This window comes from Dermacentor andersoni, chromosome 6, assembly GCF_023375885.2.
Source record: "Dermacentor andersoni chromosome 6, qqDerAnde1_hic_scaffold, whole genome shotgun sequence".
NCBI classification, from domain to species: domain Eukaryota; kingdom Metazoa; phylum Arthropoda; class Arachnida; order Ixodida; family Ixodidae; genus Dermacentor; species Dermacentor andersoni.
Window position 1 is genome coordinate 174,028,065 of NC_092819.1, and position 22,230 is coordinate 174,050,294.

Consider the following 22,230-nt stretch of genomic DNA (forward strand, 5'->3'; position numbering starts at 1 on the left):
GCGTACGAAGTGGAACTTCAGGTGAGGTTTGCACGCTAGCTGCTAGATTCAGGCGCACAAACGCGAGGAAATGCTTGCTATAAATGAATCCACAGCAGTGATAAGCAGACATCATGTGTACGGAACTGCTCGAGCACACGACGGTGCGCGCCGCGATGTACGAACTGCTCGAGCGCGCGATCGTACGCGCCGCGACGGCAGCGGTCTTTCGACATGCCGCGAAACGGTGGGCCTCCTGCACTCTTTGTTGACTGCATGCCGCTAAACTAGTTATGCCTGCGTTGTAGTAGCGGCCATCTGTCCCTTTTAGTAACTGGTGCAATGCATGTGAGCTCGCACGTATGTACGTGCGAATCGCGCTGCTGCGCGAGCTCGTGCGCTGCTTGCTTGATGTAGGTTTTAATGACAGCGCTCGAACATCAATGTGCTGCAATCAATACTGCCTTGCTGCGCTGCCTCAACGTGCTAGCTTGAGATCAAGGATGAGCGTATTTAACTCTCATAACCTGCGCTGTTCGTAGTGGAGTAGTGAATTTGTGCTCATTTGCACACACCTGGTCACTTCACCACTTCACATCGGTCGAATGGTTAATTGTCGCTGTGGCCGGGTCTCGAATCGTGAATTACCAGCCATGCCTGCTGCTATGTCGGTCTGCTGTCGGGACTGCAGGTGCAAAAGACCGAACTTTAGAACGCAGATAATCAAGCAAGCTTCAAGACAGGCGAAGCAGTCAGCATGGCGCGAAGTTTCGCTTACTCAGCGCGACGAACTGCAGCTATGCAGCGCGCCCGACGCTCCACTTCGTGAGGCCTTGAAGGAAAACGGTAGAATCTGATGTTGGGATTCAGGCCTTCTTGTTCATGGCAGCCCACGACGCAGAAGTAATGACGGTGGCGCCTTTTCGAGGCTGGGCTAGGTCTCTCCGGATCGGCGTCACCGATTCCTTCTGCTCCTAGCATTACGTCCCACGGCACACGGGGAGTCCGTTTTCGTTAAACTACAGGCTGTGGCGAGCTCGCAGCGTGGTCGGCGTGGTCTGTGAGAAGTGATGAGCCTTTTCGCACTCGCAACAGGGCAGAAAAAAGTGCGAATCGACGCGAAACTCGGCCTAGAAACGTGCTTCGCCACAGCCAGGGTTCAATACGACCCATGCTGGTACGACCCAGATGTCGTTTCCCGCGCCGCCACCAGGCGCCGCTACTATACCTCAAACTCCAGCGCAAGACGCCCATACATATTGTAAATACAATCTTCTATACTCCCCGTAACAATATCATTTATAAACCATACAAATTGAAGACAAGAATACTAACAAGAAAACAAGAGAAAAGAAACAGCAAGTTGATTTGAACCAACATGATCAGATTAGCATAATGAAAAAAAAAATAACCAAATACGTTGAAGAAGAGTATAGAACATTTTGTTAAATAGCCACTAAAACTGTGATCATACACACGTAAAAGAACACTGCATGCATATAGTGTACAAAGACTGTATATAAAATGAAGACAGGCAGATATGGGTTAGCTATGTTTTTCATTTTGTAAATAGCCCAGGAGTGCAATGTGAAATGCTGAAGGATCTGATATCTCGGCGATGTTGGATGACAGGGAGTTTCATTCACTTATACACAATGCTAAAGGCGGATTACGGTACTTCTTCGTCCGGGTGAAAATGGGCGATACTTTGTGCCCATGATAGAGACTGGTTGAAGTTCGGGGCGCTGGAAAATGTGCGATTGGATGAACGCTGTGTTGCTATGTTAAAGTGAGTAAAAAAAAAAAAACGTTAGCCGAGAATACCGTTCACGCATGATCGTAGCTAGGTTAACTTCTGCTTTTAGTGATGAAATGCTTTTGAAACGTGAATAGCATGAGGCCGCCGTTCCTGCGACCCGGTCGACGGAGTGGAAAGGGGGGGTAAGCGTTATAGTGCCCTGGTCGTTCGAACGCTTAGGGCCCGAAAGCGTTAGGTTCACCCAAATAGACGCTAAATAATGGTTTGGCTTGGCTCCGTATATTATTTTTAAATAGGTGGCGCTAAAGCGATGAACGCGAATCGGTGCTTCCGTTCTGCCCGTGCGGTATGGTGCGGTCTTCGCTTGTGTCCGTGGCTGTGGAGAAGTGATTGTAGCTGTTTGATGTCGTTAAATGTGAGAGCTTGTGGCGAAGTCATTGAGTATGGCCGTAGTAGTTCTGCCCATGTAGTGTTTTGCGGACTTCACCTGTGCCTGTGACTGATCGTGTTGCCCAATAGCTTTGTGGAAAGCGACGTGGTTTGTGTGGATGTCATCGCAGCGTTTGCCAGCTCCTGGGTGGCCCCTGTGCCAGTTATTGATGGCGTTGCGCAGAAGCTTTGTGGAAGTTGATGTACCTTGTGTGGATTTCGTTGGCGCTTATGACTGCCTTAATTATAGGTGGTCACACTGCCTTTTGAAGCGCGTCCGAGCGCGAGAAACTTCACCGAATTTTTTGTAAACAACGTGGACGTCTCGAAATGTTAACTAGAAATCAACCAGCAGCAACCAAGTCTGTATTTTGTGGTTTTTCGAGCTTATGCTCATGCGAGCAGCAGAAGGACAAAAGATCCGTTACATAATGTCAGTTCCATAAAATTAGCTTTGCCGCAATACAGTCATGTTATGCGGTGAAGCATACGTAATGTATTGCGGTAAAGTATATGAAAAAGTAGGCAGGGACCACTGCGTTATTATGATCATGGCCGTGCGCGAACAAGGAAGAATCACAGTCGAAGCGCATGGCACAAACCTTGCCAATGCTTCAATTGGAAAAAGAAAGAAAACGAATTGGAGTGGGTGATGCCAAAAACAAAGCCTTGACTTTTGTATTATCAAAGCAGTTCCGAGAATAGTCAATCATATTCCAAGCTCCTGCATTATTTATGATTGTTTAAAGTATATGCATATATTGTGCACCAGCCTTAGCACCAATTCTAATGTACTTTAATGATGTAAGTTTAATAACACGTGGCAAATATATAATTTGTGCTGTATGGTGTTGTGCTGTTTATAAGCTGCTGCTTTCATGTGGTAATGTGTAGATTGGCTGGAAGAGTTGATGCATCCTCCTTATAGAACTCATTGAAACCACCTGTCAAGCCATCATTGTTCTTGCGGTTGTACAGCATATTTCACAAACATTGGGATAGTTATATAGAACGAGTAGCTGAGGCTTAACATATCCACATGCATGCACAGGAGTGCGGGAGTCGACCATCTATCTCTCTAACTCAGGTTGAATGTGCATACTTGAGTAACATGTAACACTTGTTGGGTGTCAGGTTTCTTTTATTGTTAGCCTAGTTTGTGTTTTTTCTCCCATTTGTAGGTTTTAGTGTGTGTTGCTGTGTATGTATATAATTGCTTCCAGAGTGGCCTTCTTGTTGCTAATAAATTTAGAGAAGGCAGCGTTCTTCATTTTGTGCATCAGACAGCAAGTGAGCATGTTTCAAAGGATGTTGGATTTTGTTGCCATAAGCAACAAAAAGGCATAAGCATATAGACTGCTTGCTGGAGGTACTCTTTATAGCATTAAGGATATTATCATGCTGATAACTCTGTGCACAATAACTATAAAGATCACATCATGTCTGACATGTCTTCTTGCCACCATGAAATCTTGTCAGATGCACAACACGGGACATACACCACAGATCTTGGCCAGCCATTCTCATTTGTCGTCTCGACCTCCTACCACTGAGCAGACTGGTCCAAGAGACAAAACATGCAACTTTTATCTGATTAAATGTAGTGCATGTTGCACAAAATTAGATGTCAGGTGTTATTGTTGACACAGATACATATCTGTGAGCCTCATAAACTAATGTCAAAAGAAAGAGAGTAATACCCATGAAATGCACTCTTGGTAGCATGGCAGGACCATTCTCTTGCAGAGTTAAATAACAACCATGCAGCAGTATCATGATATCAAGCTGAACAATAATTCACTCCAAGAATAGGTTTCTTCATGCAACATTGCACTGATAGTCTTGAAATACAATACCCATTGCTAACAGAAGGCCTTCCAAATTATGCATGACAGGAGGGCATATTTTAGGAAGCAAGAATGAAAACGGAGCCGGTTAACTATGAAAGTTGTGAATGCAACTCTGCAGAAGTTAGAAAAATGAACCAAATGGAATAGTTTAAAAGTAAGGGGTTTTGAGACAAAAGGCCGTTTTATTCCATGCCAGAAAAGCAAGCATAGGTTGAAATGCTTTCCACATACATACCTTCAAGGTGCATGTACAGGGTCTGTCCTGAGAGTAGTGTCAGTAAGGCGATTAAAAATCATTTATTGAATTTGTTGTTACAAAAAGTTTAAAAATCTTCAAAATCCTCTCCTTTTGCGTCAATACATCGGCTCCAGCGAGACTTGCAGCTCTCGAATGCGTTGCGGTAGTCCTCCTCCAGAATGGCCTTTAATGCTGTGGTGCTAGCTGCTTTGATCACGTCCGCTGTCCCAAAATGATTGCCTTTCAGGGGTGTTTTGAGGCATGGAAACAAATAAGTCGAGGGGGAGCCAAGCCCGGGCTGTACGGGGGCTGGGGGATCGTTGGCACCCCTTCTTTAACCAGGTAGTCGGTGACGATGAAGGCACTGTGGGCCAGCACATTATCGTGGTGCAAGTTCCAGTTGTGTGCAATGTGTGCAGTTGTGTGCAATTAAATGTTGCCTTGATTGGCTAGGCAACAAGAAAACTTACCCGTTTATTTCACAAATTCTAAATTGAAACATGTTTTTATTACCTCCATGTAGCTCATTGATATATACGTGTGTGCGTGTGTGTGTTCTGAGGCTGCCTTTTACAGGAATAGTAAAGATTGGTTTGGCAAGTTGGCACCTGTACCTTGAGGTTGTAGTTCATTCTCAATGAGATACAAGGAGGTAATAACATATGTTTCAATCGAGAATTTGTGAAATAAATGGGTAAGTTTTTTTGTTGACAAGCCTGGCCAATCAAGGCAAGTTTTAATTGTTGATATGCTTGCGGTATGGGAATAAGCAGCTACAATAAAATTTACAGGTTGGTTTTGTATGGCTTCAACTAAATATGAGAGTTGTGTTTTTTGTCGGTGTATCCCGGATTGATGAAGCATACTCCAGTTTTGATCTTGCAAGCATATTATACAGTATAAGTTTAAGGGAAGCAGGAGTCCAAGAAAACTTGCAGCACAAAAAGCCATGTGTTCAGTTATTAGCATTAGTCAAAAAGTTGATATGCATTTACACTGAAAGATCACTAGCAAAAAATCTGATAGGGCGACCTAATAAAAATTATATCAGTTTTTTTTCTATTGCATTATGAAACGATACAACTGATACACTGATAAAATTACTTTTAGTTCTATTCTGGACGTATTTGTGCTATTCTGCTTGTACCAGTCTACTAGTGTATTCCTTTTATTAGTGTAATAATGTATTCGTATTAGTTTGCCAGATCTATAGTCTATCAGTATCTATATGTGTTGTATAGGTGTAATGTGCTTCAAGGAGAAGCAAGCTTCCTCATTTGCCCAAAAAATGAGTCCGAAATAATGCATTTATATTATCACAAAAGACAATACATACAAATCAAATATGAAGCCCAGGATTCAGAAAGGAAAGATTGTTGGAACAACTACACACCATGCAACAGCTTAAAAAGAATAAAAATGTGATCACGTTTAAAAGAGAAGAGATGTTTACATTGGTTCACAACAAAGTTTAGCCTCTTTAAACAGGAGGTTATTGGCAGTCAAGCCACCGAATTGGTTCACACGTACACCACGAAGATTATCAGACTTCACAATCTGGAAAGCTAGTGAATGGAAGTGGTGGGTTCTTCATTATTCATTACCATGCCTTCATGGCTTTTTGCCAGATAAGTATGTCAGACATTCCAGTTTGCTTGTGGAGGGTGTCTATATACTTCTACTGGACACCGCCACTTCAGATGACTATAATGAGATCATCTGATCTTCTCTCGGAGTTTGTTGTGAGAGCACAGTCTTTGTATGGATTGGGTGCAATGACATACAATGTATACCAAATCCTACATCTTCTTAAAAGTGCGGCTAAACTAGGACCTCATTGGTCGCATTCTTCATTTGTATTTGAAGGCGGAAATGAACTTCTTGTGAAATTGGTACGCAGAGCTAATGATGTTCCTTTACAAATGTTGGAATGTTATGTACTTGCTCGAAAGTTACAGGCAGGTAAAGCTAGTTTAAATCTTTCACCAGAAGCAGTGAGTTTTTTTGGTGTACAGGAGAGGAGAGCTGGTCAGCAGACAGTTTTGTTAGGCACTGGAAAGCTGTGCTTGAACATGGATGAAAGTGAAAAACAGGCTGTAGTCTACAACCGTGGCGGTGACTCAACAAGTGTCACGAAATATTACCGAATGGTCATCAACCAACAAACATTCCACTCTCTCCAGTACACTTGAACTATAAAGACTAAAAACAGTGCATTTGTCAGCTTCTCAGGTGCGTTTTCTCTCATTTGTAGAATTCTTACTGGAGCGAATTCTTGTATAATTCTGAAATGCAAGAAACTATTTCCTGTTGAAATTCTCCATGCAAAGCACCTTTCAGTCTGCGTCAGAAGAGAGGAGTCACTAGTTTACGTAACACCCAGCGAAGTTATGCGCCTTTATGTGTTTATAGAAATAGACAACTATATTTTTGAATGAAAAATATGAAACCATTATGAAAGAGACTAATTCCCGTGCTCAAGACATGACAACGATGAACAGTATGTCTTCAGCCATGGTACATGAATGTCTGGTAATAACAGGTTATAGCTTTAAAAAACAACAGTTGGTAACAGTGCACCACGCTTTATGGCATTCTGTAATAATCAGCTTTTTGATGTTTGAATATATTACACAAGCCAGAGCCATCAAAATTCTAGAGTGTTTATTTTTTCTTGCGATAGCTTCTTGTTTTCCTAATGAACCAGCTAGCCCAATTTGCCACTCTTTATTATTGTACTCTTGTTGATTAAGTGCTTGGGGAATTGCATGGTCTGCATGTTGGCAGTAGTGATGCAGCTGCTGATGAACAGTTGCAGTAGCCAAAACATGACAATATTTTACAGGACTTATGCACAGTTTCGGGTCGGTGTCCTTACATGTAGCGAAGGGCTCTACTTAACCACGTGACTGCCTTGAGTGGGTGATCACAGTGAACAAACAGTGCTTCACTAGCAGATGGTGAAGAGGTAAAGCTTCTCAGTCTGTATGCAGAGGCATAGAAAGCAGCTGAATGTTAAGTGAGCAGTTATGCTACTTGATACAACAGCATCATTTTCACACCATGCATCTGTCTTCCTCACTTTATTTTCTCCTTTGACTCAATGTAGCTGGTGCAAGTTTATCCGTTAACTGTGGCGGCATGACTAAGACACTATCTTTTTTCTGAATGAAACAAGCAAACTCTGAAATTTTATTTTAACAGTGTATTACGGTTTGAATCAAAGACTCCAAACACTATATATGAAGCCTGTTCTGATAGTCTTCTTTGCTGTCGCGTGCTGAAAGCTACACAGGTTAAAATACTTTTACACATTTCGACGTGCGGTGGTTGAACTAGCACCCAGTGAAGAATTGTGTCTTCTGATTTTGCAATATGTGCACTGATGTTTAGCTGTTTTTGTTCATGAATATGTGGTTTTAAAAATGGTAAATCCATGTTCTTACTTGAATAAATTCTCAGATCTGTACTCACTTTTGCTTAAATAATATTGCTGTATTGTCATGTTCTGATATATTGCTGTAGATCTTGTACCAATAGCGATGCTTGTCCTGTTTCCTTGCTTCCTGTCAGTGTGCCATGCCAGTTTGTTCTTTTTGCACAAGCTCACTTGTGTTCTGTCACATATCACAATACTTTTGGGATGAATGCAAAAGTGCATAGTCTAAAGAAAATAGCTTCATATGAAGTTGTAATATGATAAAAGCATGTGCCAATTAGACCTGGCGTTCTATCCAGCATCTGTGAGCACAAATGGGCATGGTGAAGTTGGTACTTCAGTCTGTGTTCTTCCTCTTATGTGCTTGTTTAAATGTGGCTAAAGTTGCTTGCTTATTCTTTAGATAATGGAGTGTAAAATAAACCCTAGTCATGTTGGTAGTCACGTTGCTTGTGTCTTGTCCTTGTTCCTTTGTGGATGGATGCATTAGCGTTGTCATAATTTTCAAATCAAGTATGCACCAACTAGCCCAGAAAGTAGCTTTAATGAAATCACGCTGGTAGTGTCTAATTTATGGCATTCACAAACTCAGCCTGACACGTTAGACCTACAGTTAGTATCCACAGTCTTGAAAGTGCTTTGTTTTGCTTTTCTAAATAAACTTTAGTACAACAGTAGGAAGATACCTATGAAGAAAGGAGTCAGACAAGTAGACACAATCTCTGCAATGCTATTCACTGCGTGCTTGGAAGAAGTATTCAAGCTATTAAACTGGGGAGGTTTAGGAGTAGGGATCGACGGCGAACACCTCAGCAACATTCGGTTTGCCGATGACATTGTTCTATTCAGCAACACTGCGGACGAGTTGCAACAAATGATTGAGGACCTCAACAGGGAGAGTGTAAGAGTGGGGCTGAAGATTAATATGCAAAAGACAAAGATAATGATAAATAACCGGGCAAAGGAACAAGAGTTCCAGATCGCTAGTCAGCCTCTAGAGTCTGTGAAGGTGTACGTCTACCCAGGTCAACTAATCACAGGAAACCCTGACCATGAGAAGGAAATTCACAGAAGAATAAAAATGGGCTGGATCGCATACGGCAGACATTGTGAGCTCCTGACTGGGAGCTTACCATTATCATTGAAAAGGAAAGTGTACAATCAGTGCATTTTACGGGTGCTGACATATGGCGCAGAGATTTGGAGACTGACAAAGAAGCTTGAGAACAAGTTAAGGACCGTGCAAAGAGTGATGGAACGAAGAATGCCAAGTATAAATTTAAGAGACAGAAAGAAAGCAGTTTGGACAAGAGAGCAAATGGGTATAGATGATATTCTAATAGACATTAAGAGAAAAAAATGGCGCTGGGCAGGTCATGTAATGCGCAGATTAGATAACAGTTGGACCATTAGGGTGACAGAATGGGTACCAAGAGAAGGGAAGTGCAGTAGAGGATGGCAGAAGTCTAGGTGGTGCGCCAAAATTAGGAAATTTGCGGGTGCTAGTTGGAATCGGTTGGCGCAGGACAGAGGTAATTAGAGATCGAAGGGAGAGGCTTTCGTCCTGCAGTGGACATAAATATGATGATGATGATGATGATGATGATGATGACAGTAATCCTGTTTTGGATATGCATTAAATGTTGCACATCCGTCTCGCAAAATTTGTAAATGTAATTTTGTATTAAAAGAACTGGAGCACACCTGCTACAAAGATGGACTGATACTTTTCTCATGCAACTTCCCCAATGTAGTTTCACAGGCTAAGTAACGCTGCTGTGCTTTGAAAACGTGTGCTTTAATTTATGTTGAAACATGTTTAGGATAATATATCTGCATACAAGCTGTAAAAAGTTTTGATAATTGCACAGTTTACACACTTCATTTTTATTTGATACTCTAATATCCCAACTGTGTTTGTTAATCTGTTCACGTGGCAGGCAATGCATTCAGGGTTGTATATTCAGTTCATTTTAAAAACGTCTCTTCAGGCGTGTGGGCACCGGCATGTGTGCTATTTCTAACATGCTTTATCAGTGCCTCAATCAGATTCCTGTATGTCATATGATGATCTCTATCTGGGTTTAAAAGACTGATACATCATGCTATTTGGTCTTGTAGGCAGCACAGTGAGATCTATCTGCTGCCTGCCAGTCTGGTAAAGAGTTCTATGGGTCAGGTAGGAATATATATCACTCTTAGAAGGACCCATACAACCTATACATATTCCTAAGAGACTTGTAGAAATTTCTATCAGTTTTTTTTGCTAGGGTACTGATATTAGGTTTTAAACTAGTGATGGCACTCCGAAGAGACATTAGTGGAGACATTGCCCCACTGGGCACGTGCAGCAGCTAAGCCCAGTGGGGGGGGGGGGATATGCACTGGGCGCCGGCTTGCGAGAGCAAGGATGACGTGGCATTGCGGCGGCGCCCTCTCCCCTCCCGCAACACCTGGCGCACTAGAGTGATGGCAGATGTACCCTTTCACCCGATCTGCTCCGTAGAGGCACGCTCGCAATGTGGTCACAACCAATGGGATTTGAGGTTCCATTTCGCTGAGACGACAGACGCTGGCTTTTTTACTCAGTGGGCCATTTGTTTAGTCTGTTTGAACAGAAACGGACCTGCCAGAGTTTGGTTGTTTCACGACAAAACACACAGTCATCAACAGAAAGTTTAGTTTTCTACGTTAAGTTCTTTGCGAGATCTAAAATGAGAAAAATCAAGGGCCTAAACACTCAGCATTGTGGCATGCCAGAAGTGACAAAAGACAGATTTGTGAATTGGAGTTGTTAACATACAAATTGTGTTTAGTCATGAAGAAAGCATTCAGTGAATTTTAGTAATTGCATGTGGATCAATATTAAGTTAGCTTATTCAGGAGAAGGAGGCAGTGGCACAAAGTATCAGAATTTAAAACGCTAGAAGCATCCATTCAACGCAAGAACTAAGTTCAATGGAGGAGATCAAGTTAGTGAACATGACAATATAGTTACGTTTTTCATGAGAGACAAGGTCTTATGGCAACCATGTTGACATTTGTTGTAGAAGTTTTGTGACATAATTTAGGATTATACTATTATGGAGATTGAAATAAATGATGTTAGGGAGGTTTGGCGATTGAGGCCAGCAATTGTTCCGCCCAAGTGTCTCTCATAATATTACTGCGGCAGATCACCACGTGCATTCTGTTCTAGAAGCTGAAAAGGTAATGCTAAGCTGTGTAATGCATCTGTCGAATGCCGACAACAGTATGATGCTGATGCGGTGACAACAATGGCATGACAATTCTAGAGTCATCACGATTGAGGCATAACGACTTTGGGATGATGAGTGCATGCATGGCAATGACTGCGTATCTACCACACAGCGTGAAGGCGGCAGCATCCAACGGCGTGATATTACAACTAATTTGAAATGACAATGCAATGATGGCGACAGATTGAAGACTGTGAATGGTGAACAATGATGCGTCCACTTGGCAACTAAAGAAAAACATATGAGGACAGCTAAGCATGTCTTATCTGAGTTGTGATTGTGAAAGCATTAATGCCCAATTGAACGCCACTGAGCAGTCCGAGTTTTACGCTGCAAGTGATGCACCCTAGAGCTACATTGGGCCCGAGATAGCAAGCAGCAGCAGCCTGCGGTGCCAACACCGCATGCCACCGACATGCTGCATGACCAGAGACCAGGAAACAGCATTGACCACCAAGGCCGGCAGGCACGCGCAGCAGCTAAGCCCAGTGGAGGGGGGGGGGAGATATGGACCGGGCGGCGGCTTGCGAGAGCAGCGATGACGTGGCATCGCGGCGATGCTCTCTCCCCTCATGCAACACCTGGTGCACTATAGCGACAGCAGGTGTACCCTTTCACCTGCTCTGTTTCGTCGAGGCGCGCTCGTGACGTGGTCGCAGCCAATGGGATTTGAGGCGCTGTTTCGCTGAGACGACAGATGCCGGCTTTTTTGCTCAATGGGCCATTTGACGCTTTCGCATAAATAATCGCTATACAGAATAATGACGACGTGGTTATGTTGAGCTCGCGTTCACACTTCATCTGCACGGACCGCCCTACCTGTGTACTTTTGGTACTGGGGCCAATTCTGTACCATGCAATACACTCAGCCATGGAGCACCCGCAACAATGATGCGATAGGCAAAAAACGCTGTGCTTTAAACATGCACCCATAGAGTGCCCCAATATTGCAACCAGCCAATCCGCGCATAGTGAAGCGTCCGCATGGCCGCGTTTGCCACGTGGCCGTGCTATGCGAGTTTGTGGCTGATATATTAATTGAGTAATCGAAAGACTGGTTCCGAATGCATTTACTTACCAATTTGAGTCCACGGCACTTTTATGTGCTGCTTTGAATAACTGCGTGTGGTACCGCGGTTCCCACAGTTGCCCAATGCATGTGGCGCATACTTTAGCAGCAGCGCTCGGCGTGTTTCGACTAAAGCAATTTTATTTCAATTCTGCTCGCCACTCATGGCGGCTGTAGCTGCTTATAGTTATACAGTACTTTGGAAATAAAGTACAGTAAGTCTAGTTAATAAATTTTATTGGGATGTGAGGTTTTATTTTGTTAAATCGAGAACTTCGTCAAATTGAAACCACTTGATTAGATCACGCAACATGCCATAAAATTGATGCAAGGGCCAAAAATGTCGTTTTTGCCTACGTTCACACTTATTGTAGCAGTTGAGCATGTACTCTGCCTTAACGGAAGAAACGATTAAACATTCTTAAAAGCTATATGTCAGTGATACTAAAATCCCCAGAACTCAATTAGACCTACTATACCCACATTTTTCTTTTTAATTATGGCAAATCAGGCAAGATATTAGTTGATTCTAGGTTTTCAGTGCTCATGAATGTGACAGTGAAAGTATCGAATGTCGTGTAGTGTAATGCAACGAAAACAAGGACACAAGAAAAAGGAAAACACAGACATAATTAGGCGCTTGTGTCTGTGTTTCATTTCTTCTTGTGTTCTTGTTTTTGCTGTGCTACACTACATGCCGTTCCATGATGATCAACGAACAAGCCCACATTGCCACCCCCGTGTAGAGAACAGGAAATTTCTTTATACACTTAAACCTTGATATAACAAAGTAGGTAAAATCGGCAATTCGCTTCGTTATATAGAAATTTCCTTGTATTGAAATTCGATCTGTTATGCAAATGAGTACAGTCGCCGATCGTTTTTGTTGCACGGAGAGGGGCCATGCAATTTTCCGAATTATTGGGCAATAAAAAAAGTAAGTTTGAATGAGAAAACATTTTATTTTGACAAATATAGGAGTCAGCGATGAATGATACGGTTTCATATGCCACGTTGATATTTTTACATCAGCGCTACGAATTGAGTGGCGCCATGCTTTCGCGTGCACTCCGCCCCCAAAGCGTCGCCCGGTCGCACTGCGACGACGCTATCATGAAAAGCGCCGGCAGCTGGGAGCGAATGCTTCGTCTGCTTCTCGTTCTAACGGGTCATCAAAACTCGAGATTGCGCAACCTTCAATACTAAACGTGCGGGAAAACAGCTTACATGGTGCCACGCCGTCTTGGCATGCCCGCTCTTTCCACACGCAGCAGATTACCTCTAGAGCAGGGTGCGCGGCTGCGTATGCGCCCAGCCGCGTCTCGGCCATTCATGGCCGAGACGCGCGCCAACTTACCCCCCCCCCCCACTCCGCCCCCTCGCGCGCGCTTGATCGCGTTACCGCGAGCTCGCTTTCCTTCCCCACTTTCCCACTTTGCCATTGCTCGCGTGGGAAGGCCGCACTTATGAAGCCACCATCTTTCTTGTCTCACCCTCGCACACACTTTCACTCGCACCTAAAGCACAATTAAGTGCACGGGGCGCGATAGGATCTGATCGCACTTGGACTTAATTTATACGGAACATGATGCGGCTCCAAGCTGTTGTTCTTGTCGCGCTGCACGCAGTTTGAGAGGTGCGTTTGCAAGGAGCCGCTTGTAATTCAGTCATTTGACTATCTGCGTCCGCGGAAGTTACCATTGATTGTCTCAAGTGGCACTCCTCTGCGGCAGAAGCGAAATTTCGTTATATTGAAATTGCACACAAACACACTTCTTTATATTGAGGCTCTAATTGCATGGTGTAATATGGAGAAGAGGTTATGAAAAGTTAAATTCTTCGTTATGTCTAGAATTTCGTTATACTGAGGTTTAACTGTATAGAGATTTGAATTTATATACCTTGTTGTGCAGCTCCTTGGGTCATGGTTTCTATGACTATGACTCTGTATCTGTTGCATAGGAAACCTCTCTCACCCTGTTTCCCTATGGTTCTCCTTTTGGAGGAGGCCCCCTTTTGATGCTATCCTTGTTCCACCCTTGGCCCACATCATTTCATAATCGAGGCATCTAAGGCCACAGTTCCTTATGCTATGCAGCTCTGACATCATGTGTACCATACAGAATTGTACATGAGCCTGAGCCCATGCATAACCATTCTTCTGATCAAATGTTAATTTTTAGACTGACGTCCTTTCCTCTTGCATGACAGTTATCTCTGCTGTATTGTTGCTGCTCTCTCATGTACGTATACCAATAAATTATCTTAGTCAATTTCTTCTTGAACATTGAGTCCAATCTTTGCCAACTTAAGTGTGTGTTGAATGTTAATTTTTTAAGACCTGCCTTCACAATCTGCCTCCACCTCATCCATTTTAGCATCCTCAATTCAGTCACTTCTCCATCCTGACTTCTAGGTGACTTTATTAAACTTGTTTAGGTTCCATACAGTATTGCTGGTCATGTATTGTCTTATAAGTTTATTAGACAGTGAAAATCTTCAACTTGACTGGAACCTGTGTAACATAAATATCACAATGCATCTTTTCAGTTTTTCCAAACTATGTCAATTCTGCTGATTCTGTGGGCTGTCCAAATTTTCCATGTTGGTGTTTTCAGTTATCATTGAACCAAGGTATCCGTCTTCTCTATGGTTTACCCTCAAGGCTTCCCTTTCATCTACTCTGAGAAATTGGCATGCGGCTACCAGATGTGGGCAGCTTGCCTCACAACACATGCACATGCTCAGCTACTTTCGCCAACCTTTGTGCTAGATGTCAATCAGCATGAGCGAAGCAGTGAGAATGGGGAATTATGAAATTAAGGCAGAGGTTCGAGCATTAAGGGAAGTCATACTTATGAGGTGAGTACATGTGAAGAAAAGTATTCAGAAATGTTGGGAATTTGCAGTTTCTTGTTTATTGGTCTATTAAACTCTCCCTAGCTATTTCAGTTATTTCATCATGTGTTGCAATTTTTAGTTGCAATATGTTTTTCTTAAGTGCTGCCACACTTACTACTAGAAGTTTGAGAACCTATATTTCTTATTCACTTGGTTCATTCATACCTACAAGCAGCAGTCTTTTCACTTTACATCAGCTATTGAATGCAATGCCCAGATATGTTCTCAGTCTACTTCAGTGGGAGTCACTAACACAGTGAATGATCATGAAGCATGTGTGTTCTTAGAAAGTGCCTTCACGTGATGCAGCTGTAAGTTAAGGTAGGGGATGCTTTGGAAAGCATGTTATGTGGCTTACATGATAATTATTTTATGCCAGAAAGCACACAAATATTCGTGTTTATTTCTGGTGTTCTTCTTCCTTAATTACCTCCTTGATTCAGCGCATATATATGAAGCAAGAGATCCTGGCTTGTTCTTTCTTTACATTAGCAAATTACATTAATCATATAATAGCACACTTTACATAATTGAGCACACTAAAAGTCACTTGGCGAGCAAAACATGTACTTGTCTTTTTGAATATCCCAGCTTAATGTTTTAGTGTGTGCAGTTTGGACGTGATTCTTCAGAAGCACTACATCTGCTTCAAGTATATGAGGTATAATTACTTTTGCTTAAAAATAATCCTAATCTTCCTTGATAGCTGTCCTTTTTTTACTAGACAATATAAGCATGGCGCTTAATTCGAAGATAAATATGCCTGCGGTAACTGTATGCATCAGTGTTTGACTATTCGTTACCTACTATTCCTATTAGAAAAATTTATTTGCCAACCTCCAATTATTTGCATTGAAGTAGTGAAGAGTTTGATGGCAGCCTGTCTGGTTTGGTCAAAAGAGGCACGGTAAGTAGTTTAAAATTAGATGCCAGCCGTAAAAATGAAAAATAAGAACTGGTTCAACTGGAGCTTTGTTCACAACCTTTGTGAACAAGGCTTTCAAGTGGGAGCCGAAACATCTATCTTGTATGCCCGATCTTCATTTGCTTATTATTATTATTTGAATTCATCTAGCCCTAAAGAGGTGGCAATTTATTTCGGATACTACTCTTTGCATTTTGTTTCCATTGCTGAGTTGTTTTTTTTTAAAGTAACTTCATGCACCACACAAGTGCAACTCAAACATTTTCATTCTTTCAAGGACGTCACAACTAGTGGAAGGTATTCTGCACTAACATAATTATTTTGAGATTTCCAGTAAATATGTAGTCCTCATAAAAAGTAGCTAAATAATTTTGGCCTAAGCGGTTATACATTAACCATGTAGGCTTCATCAACTTCTGATATCACTTGGTCTTGGCAAACTTGTGAGCTGACAAGTTTGAGCATGCAGTCACTTCCCTCCATATTTGTTTCGATGAAGGCTTGCCCTTTGGTGCTACTCTGGATCCACCCCCGTTTCCTGTGATTACCACTACGGGCTTCAAGGCACACACCCTCAGGAAAACTTTTCATGCACAAACCTGGTTCTTTCACACTTTTACTAAGACAGACATTGAAAGCAAGGATGGCATAGCAGGCATGTTGGTTACAGAAGTACTTTATTAAATAGCTTTGTAAGTATTCATCTAGTGGACATGTCCATATCCTCTTCTGCTGAAGTGCAAATTAGCTGGGGGAGCATGTCTCCTTCTCATGCATACGCCAGCCCAGCCAATCAGAACTTCAGGAGCGGATGAAATGGACATTTCCACTAGGTGGACACAGAATACATCCCCTGTTCTCTGTCCTATCTTTCCACCCTTCTCCATGTATTTTACTCAGTAAACTACTGGTTCAGCATGTTGGTCATCTTAATCAATCTTCCAGTAGCTCAGCACTTAAAAGGTATACAATACAAATAAGGCACTGTAAACCCAAGCAGTTAGGCTGGCGATTGCTGCTGTTATGCACCATACAGGCTGAAGCAATGGCTTCACCGTAGCTTTCTAAGTTAACTTTACTGAACTTTGAATTTAGAGAAAACAGAATATAAAAACAGACTAGCATTTTTTTTATGTGCTTCACCACGCTGCTTTTTTGTGTTACTAAAATAAGTATATTGAACCTAAATGAAGTAAAAAGACAAGGAAATTGTGTCACTAATTTCATTTCACTGTCTTTTTAAAAGTATAGCAAGATGTTTTAATTGCATTACGAGTTGTTACTTATGTTTTGATCTTAATGTTCATTTCTCATGCTCCAAATAGGGCTACAACTGTTCCCTCATCCACAGCTATCAAGGCCTTATGGCAACCTTGGAAGCTCTCTGAACTGAGTAAATGCTATGCATTGCATAATTTTTTAAAACATTTTCATGGGTGCCTTTAACCTCTATAGTTCCTCATTAAAGCCAGCATCTCTCTTGTGGCCACCTTTAAAGACCTTGTAGTAATGTATACCTAACAAGAAAGATGGGTGCTTTGTAGTGCTAGTATGCTCTAAGTAAATCGTTTTATGCAAAAATTGCTGACATAATTGTCTGACAAATACTGCATCATGTTTGCTATTTTGCCTTCTGTTTCAATTTCACTGCATCTATACATTTTACCAGTGCATGAGTAGGGTTCAAGGCTGTTCTTTAAAATGCTCATGAGCACTTATCATGATCAGTTCCCCATATAAGTGGTTTTGCTGAAGAGAATACAGGAATATGAGCAAAATTGACATGGAACCAACATATAGATAACGTCTGCATGACTGCCTATCAAAAGTTATATTTTCTTAGAAAAAAAAACTGGAACGTGCATCGCGTAATGTAAAACTTATTGCATACACCACCTTCATTAGGATGATACTAGAATATTCAGCGTTGTTTGGAGTCCCCATCAAGTGACGCTTAAGAGGAAGTTGGAAAGAGTCTGGCGGCGTGTTTTATTTGTTCGACATAACGAAGGAAGGAATCGGTCACGCTTATGTTACAGCGTTGCAACTTCGATCTTCTTGAGGTACGTAGGAAAAAATATAGGCTGAAGGTGCTTTATCAAATAATGCAGGATCAACTTAAGATTGATAAGCTCAAATATCTACATGCTCCAGACAAAAGATACCCGCGAACTAACCACGACTACGTCATAAAGCCGGAGCATACCAACAGTGATACATATCGATACTCATTTTTCCTGGATGCGATAGAAATGTGGAACCAATTGCCAAACGCTATTGTTAGCCTAAAAGATGTCACCGACTTTGAAAATGCTGCTGAGGCATATTTATGGGAGTTTTCGATTTAGTTTTGAAGTGCCAAGTGATATGTGCGACTTGATATTCATTGTACGTATTTTGATAAACGTCAGAAGTGTGCTGAACAGCATTCAAGTGAACATCTTATTAACTGTGAATTGACAAGTGTTAAGCAACTTTACGTACATTGACATTGTCCATATTTGATTTATGTAATTGTATTGTCCTCTCTGTTATGACCCTCTATGAGGGTTGACAGTATTAATAAATAAATAAATAGACAACGAGGAATGTGAGTAAGAACACTTTATTTTCAGCACACGTTTTTTTAATGAACTGCTGTTATACTGCTAAAATCTGCACATTTAATAAAAGTACACTGCTCTGCTTCATCACTCCATGCTAAGTGCAAGTATCCTGTACCAGGAAGTCAAACCAAGATGTGGGATGTTCAGTCTGTAAAAATAAAAACGAGTTTGAAACATTAACGTGCAAAAACTAAAGCACACTCAAGAAAATAAACACAGCACAGGAACATATCCAATGAATCAGAATTACCTTTGAGAGCAAACATATAGTTTCTATGGCACAGTGAAGAAACCTTATTCCTCCGGCTTTTTTTGAGCGCGAGAAAATATGAAAGTGCATGCGTTCTCCCCATATTGTGTATCTGTCACCTTTTCACACGCAACAAAGATGTTGTCTCAGTGTGCCCAACTGTCTTTGCATATCCATTTCTCTGCTCTCATACCATGATACCTACAGTTAAAGGCTGTAGCAATGCTTAGCTTGAATGAACCAACACAAGCTACATGCACTGTGCTGTTGAACATGGCATTGTAAGTTAGATAAATGCACAACACATTCATGTGCTAATCGTGATTGTAGGCGAGATAAATAAAAAGAAGGTATGTAAATAAGAATGTTCCCTAATAAGCTATGCAGAAGTGCTCTCCCGTTTGGACAGAAGCTGAGCACAACTTCAGTGAACAAGAAGCCAACTTATACAGCATTTAAAATCTAGGTTCTAAATGTGCTACAGATTTTTCTGAAATCATGGTCGAAAATGTAGGTGTTAAAGGTGACAAACATTTAAACAGGTCTCTGTTCGGACTGGTAATGCTATGTGTCGCCTAGTTTGATAAAATATGCCGTATCACTGGTCTCCCAAGCTAAGGCTGCTGTCCAGTTGCCAGTGCAAATCACTCAATTATGTCTAGGGCACGTTTGAGCAAAAGGCAGCCAAGATTACTGTGCCACTGAGGTCTATTTCCTGACATCTGATTTCTTCTCAGAAAGTGACCTCTCTAAAAAAAACCTTCACAACAAAATAACCCAAACCTTTCTTGAGAAAAGCCACCACACTGGTCCTTGAACACTAATTACACAGTGGCTCTTTGTGATGTAATGTTATGTACGTCAGCACCTAACGAAGTACAGGAAAATTTAATAATGGCAGCGTGACAGGTACACAAAAAAGTAAAGGGATAAAACATCACATAGGCTGCCATCAGTGTTCATATCTCCATTTCAATGTGGATGTTTTTAGCAGTGAATACATGTTCTCATTAAACTGAGTCATATTATTACAAAAGCGAAGGGCAAGGGTCTTTACATTCTAAACTGACAAATGTGCTTTATTACGATTCACCACAATACAGGAGGTGTTTTGCAGTGAACCATCACATAAGGTTTTGGCTAACTACGGCGGGCGTGTCCTGCAGCGGGGCCTCTTGTGTATTGCGGTAAAGCGTATTATTGTGACAAGAGCTAACCTGGCATGTATGGCTTTAGCCAACAAAAGTTCTCAAGACATCATGCATCCTGCCACGAAAATCTGCTTTGATGAGAGTGGAACATTAGGTTAGTCGCTGACGGAAACCATACATTCCAGATTCACGTAAATCTTTCCCAATAACGGCATGCTTCACCGCAACACACAAATATGTTGCGGTGATAACGGTGGTCGGACAGGCTGGTGCAAATGTTTCGACAGGGGAGCGTGCCTTCATCAGGGCAACTGCTTTCCTTGGCAGTTTTCATATACGTGAGTCCCCCAAACTCCCAACAGGGGAGATTTACCTGGACCTTTGCCAAGAGACGTACTGACAAGCGTTTGGTAGTGGCTGGTAGAGATGCAGGAGTCTAAAAAGCGTTGCGAAATTCGGTTCCGTAAGGTTAGCTTCACCGCAATACAAATATGTTAAGCGGTAAGACATACAAAATATGTTGCGGTGAATCATAGCAAGGGTACCTGGCCTTTGATGCAAAGCAGCTTCCCAAGAGGCACGGTAATCCCGTGGCTAGTTATGCAGTTCCCCGCATGCGAGTGAGTTCCCTGCGTTCGGCGGTTTCCCAGTGACATACAAAATTACATTGATTGACTGTGTTGTAAATGGGCGACGGCACTATATGCTGATGCAAGAGCGTCGTTTCGCTTTCCAAAACTGCGCTCGGCTAAAGAGAACAACCTTGACTCGCATATGACCAAAGCAGTTGAACAGGAAACTACGAAATTACGTAGCTATTATGGAAGAAATCAACAGCTCAGAAAAAAATGGCCGTGTAAACATTAACTGGCTTACGAGGTCGACAAACCAACGGTTCAAAGCATCACAGCCACGTCCGAAATAGCGCTGAAGGCCGGCCAGTACACTTAGGCGCCTCGGCGCGCGTAATGTAACAGGAGACGGCAGGTGCACGCGTACATCATTAAGGAACACATATTATTTATGTCGGTGAAAGCGGTCACTCTTCAGTTCTGACATGCTTCAACGCGTAACACTAGTCTACTGCGGCGAAGCTGACTTCAGGACGCCGATTTCTTCAACTCATCTAGCGAGGCAGGTCCGTTTATCACGCTTGGCAACGTTTGACATTTTCTGCCTTAATTTCGTTTGTTCTTTTTAATTTTCTTATCACAGTGACCCTGTATCACGCAGTAGCAGAGCTAGTGCCGCGTCTTAACTGCGTTAGGAAAGGCAAGCGTGTATGCAGCAGGCACGGCGGCATTGGCTCTTGTTTGGAAACTTCAAGAGACGCTCTTCCGCGCAGCGATGTCATTTGTATTATTAAAAGAATGCAGGTGATGATTAAATGAGCCGCAGCAAAGCTGTAAAAAAGCAGTAGTAATGCTGTTCTAAGATCCTCTCGCTCGAGCGAGATGGTCTTAGAAAAAAAGCGCGATGTAACGCGATCTGACGGAACAGCTCGTCATGCCAGTGTTTTCTTACGTCCTCGTTCTTTCGCGCATCCTCCCCTGAACCAGACTACTGAATGGTTCGGTGCACGCACTGACGATCCTGACGGAGGCAATACCACTCACATGAGCAGCTCCATATAAGATGCCACGGCCCATTCCACATGCCGGCTGCAATTTGACGCGGCCAGGAGGCAAAATATGCGCACAAGGTACCTAATGGTAACGCATCAAACTGCTCACAGCCCCAATCCTTTATTACACGCATATAGCGTGGAAAGATGAATTACTCACGCTCTAAGTGGGCATGGAATACGGACCGTTTCGCAGCGCAGCCGGCTCCGTAAGACGGCCGCCATGGAAATGAGCGGATGTGACATCATGGGTTATAGCGGACGTGACGTCATGGGTGAACGTAGACATTTCGGGCACCTTTCGTCTGCTGTGCCCCGGGCACAGCAGACACGGCCATAGCATGACGTGACAAACTGCGCGGCCTTTTCTGTACCATTTTGAGCATGTTAGTAAGACCTGTCAGGTGAGGATGCCATATGATAGAAGCATATGCTAGAGAGGGCCAAATCAATGAATTAACAGGGTGTCTACCAACCGGGAACACCGTGAATTCTCAGGGATTTGAAATAGTCTGGAAATACTCAGGGAAAACTCGGGGAACTTGTGCTTGTATCAGGGAAAATGAGCTATAATTTTGTTGAAAGAGAAGGAAAGTCGCGGTAGAGAGGAATCGTAACGAATCCTCTTTGACGCCGTGTCGTCCGCTGGAGGAGTTGCCAGTGTACCGTCAACGACCGATTTTTCGGATGCCTGATAGTTCGGACGGCTTCGCGGTGCCACCACAGCCCCGATATAGTCAATGTATAAGT

General features: G+C 42.5%; 1 protein-coding gene and 1 long non-coding RNA gene across 2 annotated transcripts in view; one reads left to right on the forward strand and one right to left on the reverse strand.

Moving 5' to 3' along the window:
• MAPk-Ak2 (MAP kinase-activated protein kinase 2) overlaps positions 1-22,230 on the forward strand; it is a 312,260-nt gene that overhangs the window by 111,565 nt on the left and 178,465 nt on the right. The window lies entirely within an intron of this gene.
• On the reverse strand, positions 18,438-21,816 carry LOC126523699 (uncharacterized). The gene is made up of 2 exons (XR_007597756.3): positions 21,641-21,816; positions 18,438-18,603 (listed from the first exon to the last, which is right to left on the reverse strand). It is a non-coding gene; the product is annotated as an uncharacterized lncRNA (long non-coding RNA).